The 9,893-nt window shown below is 38.5% G+C and overlaps 1 protein-coding gene across 8 annotated transcripts in view; it reads right to left on the bottom strand.

The window, feature by feature from the left end:
- Positions 1 to 5,564, bottom strand: part of LOC111668439 (rho GTPase-activating protein 12-like) — a 57,942-nt gene extending 52,378 nt beyond the window's left edge. For 3 of the 8 annotated variants that reach the window (XM_087178802.1, XM_023424511.2, XM_087178799.1), the window contains exon 1: positions 5,340 to 5,561. The gene's annotated coding sequence lies outside the window, so the exon portion shown is untranslated. Of the gene's footprint in view, positions 1 to 5,339 lie in introns of all 8 variants that reach the window. The other 5 variants (XM_087178800.1, XM_023424507.2, XM_087178801.1 and 2 more) reach the window with 3 other exon arrangements.
- Positions 5,565 to 9,893: the final 4,329 nt, after the last annotated feature.

Below are 9,893 nucleotides of genomic sequence, written 5' to 3' on the forward strand. Positions count from 1 at the left end.
AGTTTCTGTAGATTTTTAACCCCAGCTGAGCAACAACCCACTGGTGGTGCGGTGTGAGCCTCGTCCGATCTAGATGAGGTGGCAGGATATTACGTCAGTAGCAGTTAGAGGGATATTACAGTGACAGTCATCAGTGAGTCACATCCAGTGTAACTATTGCCTTGAAAACCAAGATTTATTTTGGTTTTATTTTCATGATACACACAATGACACATGATGACTTCTATCAGCAGATTCCAGTCACATCACTTTTTCAGCCCAACCCCACTGCTGCCGACTTGGCACCAAACCAACCACACTACAAATAACTTCCACTGCCAAGTCAGTGTGGTCGTCACACAGACAACATCCTGATGGATCTATTTGGGAAGCAGATTTTCAGACAATTATTTTACCAAACTGTTCGTAATCTATAATTAGCATTGCATGGGAAGCATCCACATTACAAACACATAAAGCAACATGAGCTACACGCTTTTACAACCATCAAGTTTAAAACCATAAAGGTGGCATCTGAACGGTAAACAGGGGTTAGGCAGCCACTATCTAGCATTTCTTTGGCATACTTTCGGTGGTGCATTAGCTTAATAAAGATCTGTGATCAGTCGTGATTACGCCAACAGCACCTGGATTACTCCTGATGCAGTGAGCGGAGGGATAATATCAACGTGGATTAGCTCTTTGGTTCAGGCTAACAGGCACTGAGGGAAATCTCACCAAATCTATCAGCTGCTCAGACCATCCATTAGCCAAATGAACTGCCTCACATGCTAATTCACAGCTCACAGTAACAATACACACAGAGTACAGCTGACTAACGATGCATTAGACTGGGTGAGGGCCGTGTCATGACAAGAACTGGCAGCCTTCCTATTTAACCTGTGACCTGCTAATTCAGCCGGCTGGCCTGACAGGAAGAAGACAGTTTCTTCTATTTCCATCTAATCCTTGCACTGAAGACATTTGGGCTCCAGAGCACCACAAACAACAAGTAACTAATGATTATTTTCCTTATTATTAATCTGCAGGTTATTCCCTCAACTAGAAAATATATCTAGAAAGAAAAAGAAAACTACATCCCACAGTACAAGGTGATGTTTTAATATGTCTTCTCTAGTCCAACCAAAAGTCCAAAACCCAAAGATATTCAGTTTACTGTGATACAAAACAGAAAAAGTTAGAAAATATTAATATTTAAGAGGCTGAAAATAACAATAACAATTGATTAACCAACTAATCAATGCAACTCTAGTAATATTTACTCAATAAATAGCCTAATTTATAATAGTTTTCAAATAAGTTTATTGTACAAACAGGACACAAAATATTAAAGAAAAAGAAATACAATGAGGCAGAGTAATCATAAAAAAATATGCACAAAATGAAATCAGATATATAACTGAAGCCAAAAACCACAATGCAAGTGCAGGAAAATACTTATTTTCCTTAAATCATCAAGGCTAACAGCTTTGATAAATACTGTAATAATGATCAAGTTTCAATGAAAACAATGAGGAGCATTTTTTACCATTTTGAACCGGCCTGCACTCACTTCATCTACAGTAGGTGTGAGATTTTATCTGTGCAATCTGCTATGCTGAATGCTCCAGTTCGGTCACTGTGATGCACTTCATACGAGAACCCTGTGGTTTGCCTGGAACAAGTTCGGCCCTATCTTTCCTGTATTTCTCCATTTCTGGGAGCAATAACTAAGAGTAAATACTTTCTCTAGCTGCACATTCTTCAGTGGCTGAGTTCTAGAGAAATTACCTGGCTGGTAAATTTGTCAAAGTGGTTTGGAAAGTCTGGGACTTATGTCACTGCAGCAGTTAGACAAGAGTTAATTTCCTGTCTTCCTTGCACAATGTTTCCCTTGGTTGTTCTTTTCACTCTTCACTTGCCTTTAATATCCTGCCAAAGTTTTCAGGGTAAATCACCAACCATTCTGACAGCTGTGGATTCAGTCAACTAAATCTAAAACGACTTGCAAAATTAAAACATTTTAAACTTTTTTTTACACAATGTTGACAAATGTCCCATGCAATTACAGCTCATATGTAAACATAAATGCAACAAGCTGCAACAGCTGTTATATAATACTATTATTGTAACTATTTTAAAGTAAAAACCAAAACTGTAAACTGAATATTTTTGGATTTTGTACTGTAGGTCTGGCAAAACAAGACATTTGAGGATAAGAACTTTTCTGCCATTTACAGAGCAAACAAGTCAGTGTTTGAGACTGATCAATGATGAAAACAGCCTCATCATTTTTGAACCAATGAAGCATCAGTTATCTTTTAACAATCTTGTCCCTCCTCCCTTCTCATCAGAAAAATAAGGCTCTTTCCAAATAAAATCCTTGGATTAATGGAAAACTATGCTCAGAAAAAGCCATTATCCAAATGACTTAAGGTAGGCAAGTCTACAAATAACACAGATTAATTAAGACTTCCTGAGTACTCTCATTCTTCATACTGAAAAGCATTTAAAAGGTTAAGTACCTAGGGGCTGTTGTCTCTTTCACTTATCCCACTCTAGATTAAACGTCAGAATCAGCAGTGCCATTTAGCAGACAGCACAAATCTTCTCAGAGTCCAATCAGCAAAATCAGAGGAAGCACCTTAATTTAATGTGATGGTAATAAGATTTACAAGGGGGTGTTTGGGGGTGGATGATTGAGTAGGAAGGATGAAACCATCCTGAGGTACACGGACATGAAGACAGGGCCTTGGTTGATGTGTTGGGAGTGTCAGGAAGACAGAGGAGATGTGTCTGGGACTGATCTGCGTTGAAAAATCTGTTGTTGTCAGCACATGTAGGAAACACACCCTTCCATTTTCTCCCGCCTCAGCAAGTCAGAAAACAGCACCTTAGAAAGGGGTTTTCACTGAAAAAGCATGAAATGTTGACATGGACAACAGAGACAAGTGAGGCAGCAGAGGTATTACTCTGCATCAGCTCTCACATGACTCTTGTTAGCCAGACCGTTTCTATCTGGAGTGGGTGGCCAGTGATTACTTTGAAAGAGTTATTTTCATCATAGGGAGAAAATTTCTTTCACATTGTGGAGACATTTAAAGTGAAGGGAAAGGATGTTGGGGAGATATCAGCCTCACTATTCACATAGTACTGCTGAGGGCTATATGTTAACTTTTCAGAAATAGAGCTATGATTGAACTGTTGTCAAGTTTCTTGCCTTTAAAGCGACTATAATAGATATTTTCTATAACAAAATCAAAAGACAATGTGAAAACAATGTGACAATGTGGTCACCCAAATCTCAGCTTTACAGAGATTTACAGCTAGTTTCCACCCTATGTTTAACTGCCCACCCATTACCTTACTTCTTTGGTTCACTCTCAACGCTCACATAGAGTTGTTTGGGCCACAGCAGGCAGCTGTTTTTAGTTTAATAAAAAACCCACTAGACACTAACTGCTCTGTAGGTTGACAGGTAGACAGACACAATTAGCAACTAGCTAGTGAATATAGTGCACAATTTAGCAGCTTAAGAGCCAGGTATTCCCCCCCAGGAGTGAGTGGAGAGCAAAATCAGAGCTCATAGAGAGTGATTATTGGACTTACATTTGCCAGGTACCTAAAAACATAGGTCCAAATGAATGATAAAGTTGCTCCGTAACTGCTGGATGTGTAAATAACCAAATGTTTGCCAACAAGTTTGCCATACCAACTTGGTAAAAGCTTCTACCTTCCACCTCCAATATATTGGGGTGGCAGCAGACATCTCATAGACAAAAACATCTAAAATAAATAAATAAAACTATCTGCATGGCTCAGTAAACCGGGGGGGGGGGCACCCAACCGGGGCACCCACCCTTTAATATAGTGAAACTGATGAACAATTTTTTTCATGAGGAACAAGCAGAAGCACTCAAACAGTGCACTGCGACCTTCACATGCATCCACGCCAAATATAGGTCCACATTGCCCTGAACAGCTTGAATTCAGCACAGGCTGTCCCAGTTAGGCTCCTCTCACCACAACTTTCCTCGAACTCAACTCCCCAAGGTCCCCTGCCACTGTCACAACCACAATCTGTCGCACTTCAACTAACCACAGCTACAGCTCACTTATTGTGGGTATCTTCAAAGGAGAGACATGAGAGCACACAACATAAATAAGACACAAAAAGGACATGTTTAAAGGCAGGTAGGGCACCCACAGTAGGAATGAGAGCAGGCAGGGGAAAATGCAATTCATTATGACATCATCCTCCAACAACCAGTAAATCTTTCCCCTCACACTTACTGGTAAATAAACCAGTTCACCAGCTACCAGCTGTATCACAAACATGTGGGGAATGGTGTGATTTATGGTTTACAAACAACTTGAGGATGATTTAATCAACAGAGAACTTACACATAACGGTTTTAATAATCAAATTTAGAGTTTCAAATAAGGGTATATATTATTTTTTCCTTTAATGACTTGACAAGTCTATAAAATGTCACAAAACATGCTCTGAAATCTTCAAATTGCTTTATTTTTCCCCAACAAAAGTCACAAACACAGAGATATTCTATTCACAACAGAGCTAATCCTCATATTTCATAATCAAATGTTTGGCATTTTTAGCTTAATTAATTAAATTATGAATCGACCATCAAGATTGCTGTCCTTTACTTTGAGTTGTTGTCACTCACTTTGGGGTTATAATTTATTGCTGTGGGCTAAATTACGGGTCAGCTAATTGAAAAATCTGCACAGACATGAATCAACAGTATCTGTCCTCTGATTTATACTATTTAGACCGAAAACTGTGACATTCAAACCTGTAATACTGACTGTAAAACACGTTGTTTCTTTATCAAGTTCAAAGGGTAAAAATGACATTTCACCTGCTCTGTGAACAGCAGGATTGCTGCACCATGACAGTGTAATTTCACTGCTGACAGCTCAGGAAGTTCACCCACAACCAAGTATTCGCTGTAACATTTTTATCTTGGTCAGCCAGCGGCTTAACAGCAACTTTATGGGAGAATAAATACACCTCTGCCAGGCTTTATCCGGTGTTTATTTTTTTATGCTTTAGGAATAGGAAGTATTCCTAAACGGATTAACTGTACAATTCCTGATATTTGTAAAGCTTTTCTCTTAACTTTATTAGCTTCGTGTTTACTTATGTACACTTTCGATAAGGATGCAAAAATCAAATCTTACATATCACCAACTATAGTCACATTTTATGATCTTAACATAAAGTTCTTGGCAGGGCGTCTGTAGTGGAGCTAATCTGTCGCTAACGTTAGCTAGCTAATTAGCTTTCTGGCTAAAACATTCCTTAGTGTCCCAAACACCGTCGCACCTTCACCTACCTTCTCTGCGGGAGTGAGACAGTCCGTGGGGAAAAGGAAACACACTCCTGGGTGAGGTTAAATTCCCGTAAACTTTCCTGTCGACCGACCAACCGTGTGAAAATAGTTCTCCACTTGTCAGGTTAAGTCAGACGGCAGTGCTCCCGTCTCTCCTCTTCTTCCCAGGCCGGTGTAATAATCCACAGTAGTGCTCGTTCCCGTGGACTCACGCCTGCCCTCATAACTTTGGCAACTACCTTCAAGCGAAGACCGTCTATGGAGAATGATGCATTACTCTACTTTTTTTCCAGGAGAAACTCTGACTCGCTTTCCGGTCGGTACATACCCCGAGTAAACGTTGGCGTTACCATAGCAACCACGGTATGAATCAAAATGTCAAGCAACTAAACAAAAACCATTTAATTTAACTGTTAACTCTAACTGACAACCGTTAGCTCGTGTTAACCAACACACATTTAATGTCTATCTAAATATGTTTAGTCAGCGTAAACCAGCATCAACCCATTAAAAGCAGCGCAAAGTTTTTATTGAGCGGAAAAAACATTCAGAGTGAGTACTCTAGCCTAATTTCTGCTCTATGGTCCTAGCCCGCAGGTGTTCAGGATTCAAACTGGGAACTAGCGTCACCTGGCGGTAATGTGGTGGAGATACAACTACATTGCAATTATCAACTTGCTATGTAGGACAAAAAGTGACGAAGTATAAATAGAAAAAATAAATGTAGAAATGCATTAATTAATAAATTAATCAATAAATGGAAAAATACAGAAATTGTATTTCTTTTATTACCAACATTTTTTTATTTTGCATTTATTTATTTATTTCAGCATTTATTTGTTTATTTGTTTATTTATACTTATGTCATTTTTGTCCTTCATACTTTCAATCCAAAAATTTGGAAACACTTAACAGTTCTGGCTGCTGCAGTACAACTGCAAAGAAGTACAATAACACTTTTCTAGATATTTGTTTTTCCAGGTTTTCTCTACTGATGATTTACTTTTGATGACTGTTCTGAGAATGCAGATGTAGTGAAACTGTGATCTATTTTTATTTTGACATAACTGCAGTTGTAGGCCAAGGTTTGGGCACCCCTAGGCAAATTATATATTTTGTTGATATAAAAAAAAAGAGTCTTTCTTCAGTTTCAAAGTTTGCTAGTGAGCCAGCAAGCCTGCGTTTGCTTTTTGGTTTTCAATGTTAGTAAGCCATCAGTAAAGGGAAATGAGCACCTTAATTTGTAATGAGTCATCAGCAAAAGTTAGTCACCTATGAATTTTAATACATCATTGTCAAATGTTAATGAGCAGTCTATAAATGGATTTTGGTCCAGATGTCTAGCAGCTCTTTTTAAGAAGTGGTCAAACAGTCCAATTGAGAGGTCTTTCTAGTGAATAAAATAGTTCTCAGACACACAGATTTTTCACAACCCAACAGTGGTTCTTATTAATGACTCATAACTGATCTATAAATAATTATCAACTGCTTTATTAACCAGCAATAGAGCCTTTAATCACAGCTTCTAAACCCTCTATAAATGGTGCAGTCTCAGAAGAGTGGTAGCAGATTTCAAGGGGCCTAACCCAAACCATGAAGAACAGACCAAATGTATGCATCAATACTGGTTATATAGTGCTTATTAATAAATTAACTTTTCTACATTAACATTATCAAAAAGACAGAAAATACATTTGTGAGCATGACAAAAATCCAGCATTAAATGACTCATAATTTGTTTGCAAAAACAATTAGTAAATCTTAGCCAAACACAAGAAGGACAGAGGGGTAGAAGAGTTTTCTCATAATTATTTAATCACACATACATTTACATCATGCAGTCAATCCAAAACTGTGATCTCATTAACTTCCCATCTCTGTCCATATCAGAGCCCTGCTATTTGTGCCCCAGTTCTCCAGGAATGATCCAGTACCTTGTCCACTGATGGATCCTCAAAACTGTCCTTTAAAAACTGACCAACTATTACACAGTAATAAAAAAAAAGTGGATTCACTTTTGTTTTTTCAAATTTAGAATTAATGCAAAACTCATTTCAATTTAGGAAAACACCACAAATATTCTTTGCCGTTTGTATTTAACCGTTTTTCCCCATTTCAAATCAAGTTTTGGTGGAAGGTCAAAGGATAAACATTTTGAGGTCCATGCTGCAAAGGCTTAACTAATCTAGAAGATAACACAGAGGGAATAAACCATCTCGATAGACACCAAACACTGTCCTGTCATAGATGCGTGGGAGCTACTCCTCCCGGCAGTCTGTAGAAAGTAGTTTTTACCATTTAAATTATTTGCTGTCAACAAACGGTTCCATTTACAGGACATTGGAAACGTCTTTTTTCCTCCAGTCAAAAACAGCCACATATGGAGTGTTTTTCTGAGTGCAGATATTGTGAAGAAGTGCTATTAAACCTAACTTTCCTGTTACAAGACGACAGGTTTTAGTATGACATCCTACTAGAGAAAGCCAAACTCCCATCCCCCTTTTCAAGCTAGATTTGTTTCACTAGTATCAGCCAAAAATGCTTTTTTTTGCAACAGGTTTCTTTAATTTATCTGTCTAAAAAGTGAAATATATATGTTTATTCTTAACTAATACTGTACTCAATAGTAAAGTTTTACCATATTGACATCTTACAGGGAGTTTACTGCCCAGTACATCAGTAGATACCCATTAATCTCTGAATATTGGCAGAAAAAGATTTCAGCTCTTCAGAAACAGCAACAAAAGAAGCCGTCAATACACCAAGTTAGTGAAACCGAAGCTAACAGAGAAGAGGGGCAGGGCTTTGACTTCGTACGGCAGAATTACCACTGCTGCTTAGACACCCTGATCACACCTGCCAGTCGACTGATATACAGTGTATTTTACAGTATATTGCACTTGCACAAGATGTTAGTGTTCTCATGCAGGGGTTACAATCACAACAAGATCTTCGCCAATGCACTGGGGCTTCACAGGGTTAAGAACGAAACAAAAGAAAAAAAAACTGCGGTGGGAATTAAAAAGAAAATAAATCATGAAGAAAACTAAAAAATTACAACAGAGACAACAGAACACAAAATAAATCCTACACCCCTCACTAGATATAGTTAAATAAACCCTTCCTCCAGATGATGACAGAAAATTTTTGTGCAATTACAGACCCTGCTCTCCTGACTGGTTGATCAGCGGCAAGGGTCTGACCCATCGTCTGACACCCTACCCCCCTGCCCGCCGTTCCCCTCTAAATATGCATCTACGTGATCTATGGAACAATGAAAAGATACAGTACATAAAACCCAGCAAAACACATTGCTTTCTGCAAATTTACAACCAAAGGGGCACGTACAGTTACAGGTCCAAAATCTTTGAAGAAACCACAAAAAAAAAGGGGTGTGGGAGGGAAGACAAAAATAAAATATATATCGAAGCGAGGCACCCTTGATAGATAGATATCGTGATACGGCAGGGATCAAACAGTTCCTGACAGGTTAGGTTTACAACTAAAAAACAAAAAACAAAAAGATCCTGAATATCCGAGTGAATGGGGATGAGTGACAGCGACCCAGCTAGGACAGGACAAGCATTGTGTGTGCTATCTCAGTCTATATGCCTGCAGACTATGTGCTCCAATGCGCAGAGATATAAATAGCGTCCATTAACACAGCATTATCAACCACTGAGAGGAGTAAAAACAGTACATTTAGCTACTTAGCATAGGCTATGCTAAAAAAGGTGGAAGTTTGTTTTGACAACCGGATCATCCTCCTCTTTCCTTCTTTCCTACATTCTTTACATCCTTCGCATGAAGTCACCAATAACGAGTATAGGTTTTATTTTAACTTAATGATAAAAACAATTGGCCTCCACAGGTATTTAGTTAAATACATACTACAGTACACTGTCGCACGTCTTGGCTGTCATTTTTTTTTAATCCTTCTCTTCAGCTGTTCCCTGATTTCCATTCAGCTTTCTCTCCAGGGAGGCTTGTGCAGTAGTGCCAATTTTACATCTGTACAACAAGACGGGACAGAACAGTAGTGCTCAACGCCACCTAGTCAATTCAAAACCGTACAGTTTTTTTGTAGTTTTTTTTCCTTAAAGAAGCATGTAAAATCTAGCCAGAGAAAAGTGTGGTTAACAACCAATAATAGTAATCGTGAAATGTACAGAGGTTAGCCTATAGGGTCAAGCTATTTCTCTTGGTAGGGTCTCCTTTCTTTTTTTTTTTTTGTTTAAGATGTTTGTTTTTTTTGTTTTTTTATTCGGATGCTACCGTTACATTCAGCTTGGCACAGTGCAGAACTACTCGCACGATGACGACAGACTGTGCAAAACAAAATCGAAACCGAAGCTACACATTTGAGTCGCACACGGTTTCGCTCGCCGAGGCTGCGCTCAAGACTGCGTTTGGTTCGGTGGATAAGAATATTATCTTGCCTTTTTGTAAATTAAATTTGTTGTTTTTTTTTTTTTCTTTTAATTATATCCAGTAAGAGAAAAAGAGATAAGTCGTGGTGAAAGTCGGGGATGTGGGAGAGTGGGTGGAGGTGGTGGT

The sequence above is a fragment of the Seriola lalandi genome, unplaced genomic scaffold, assembly GCF_002814215.2.
Source record: "Seriola lalandi dorsalis isolate HSWRI2012SDOR001 ecotype SW California unplaced genomic scaffold, Sedor1 jcf7180002054736, whole genome shotgun sequence".
In the NCBI taxonomy this organism is placed as follows: Eukaryota; Metazoa; Chordata; class Actinopteri; order Carangiformes; family Carangidae; genus Seriola; species Seriola lalandi.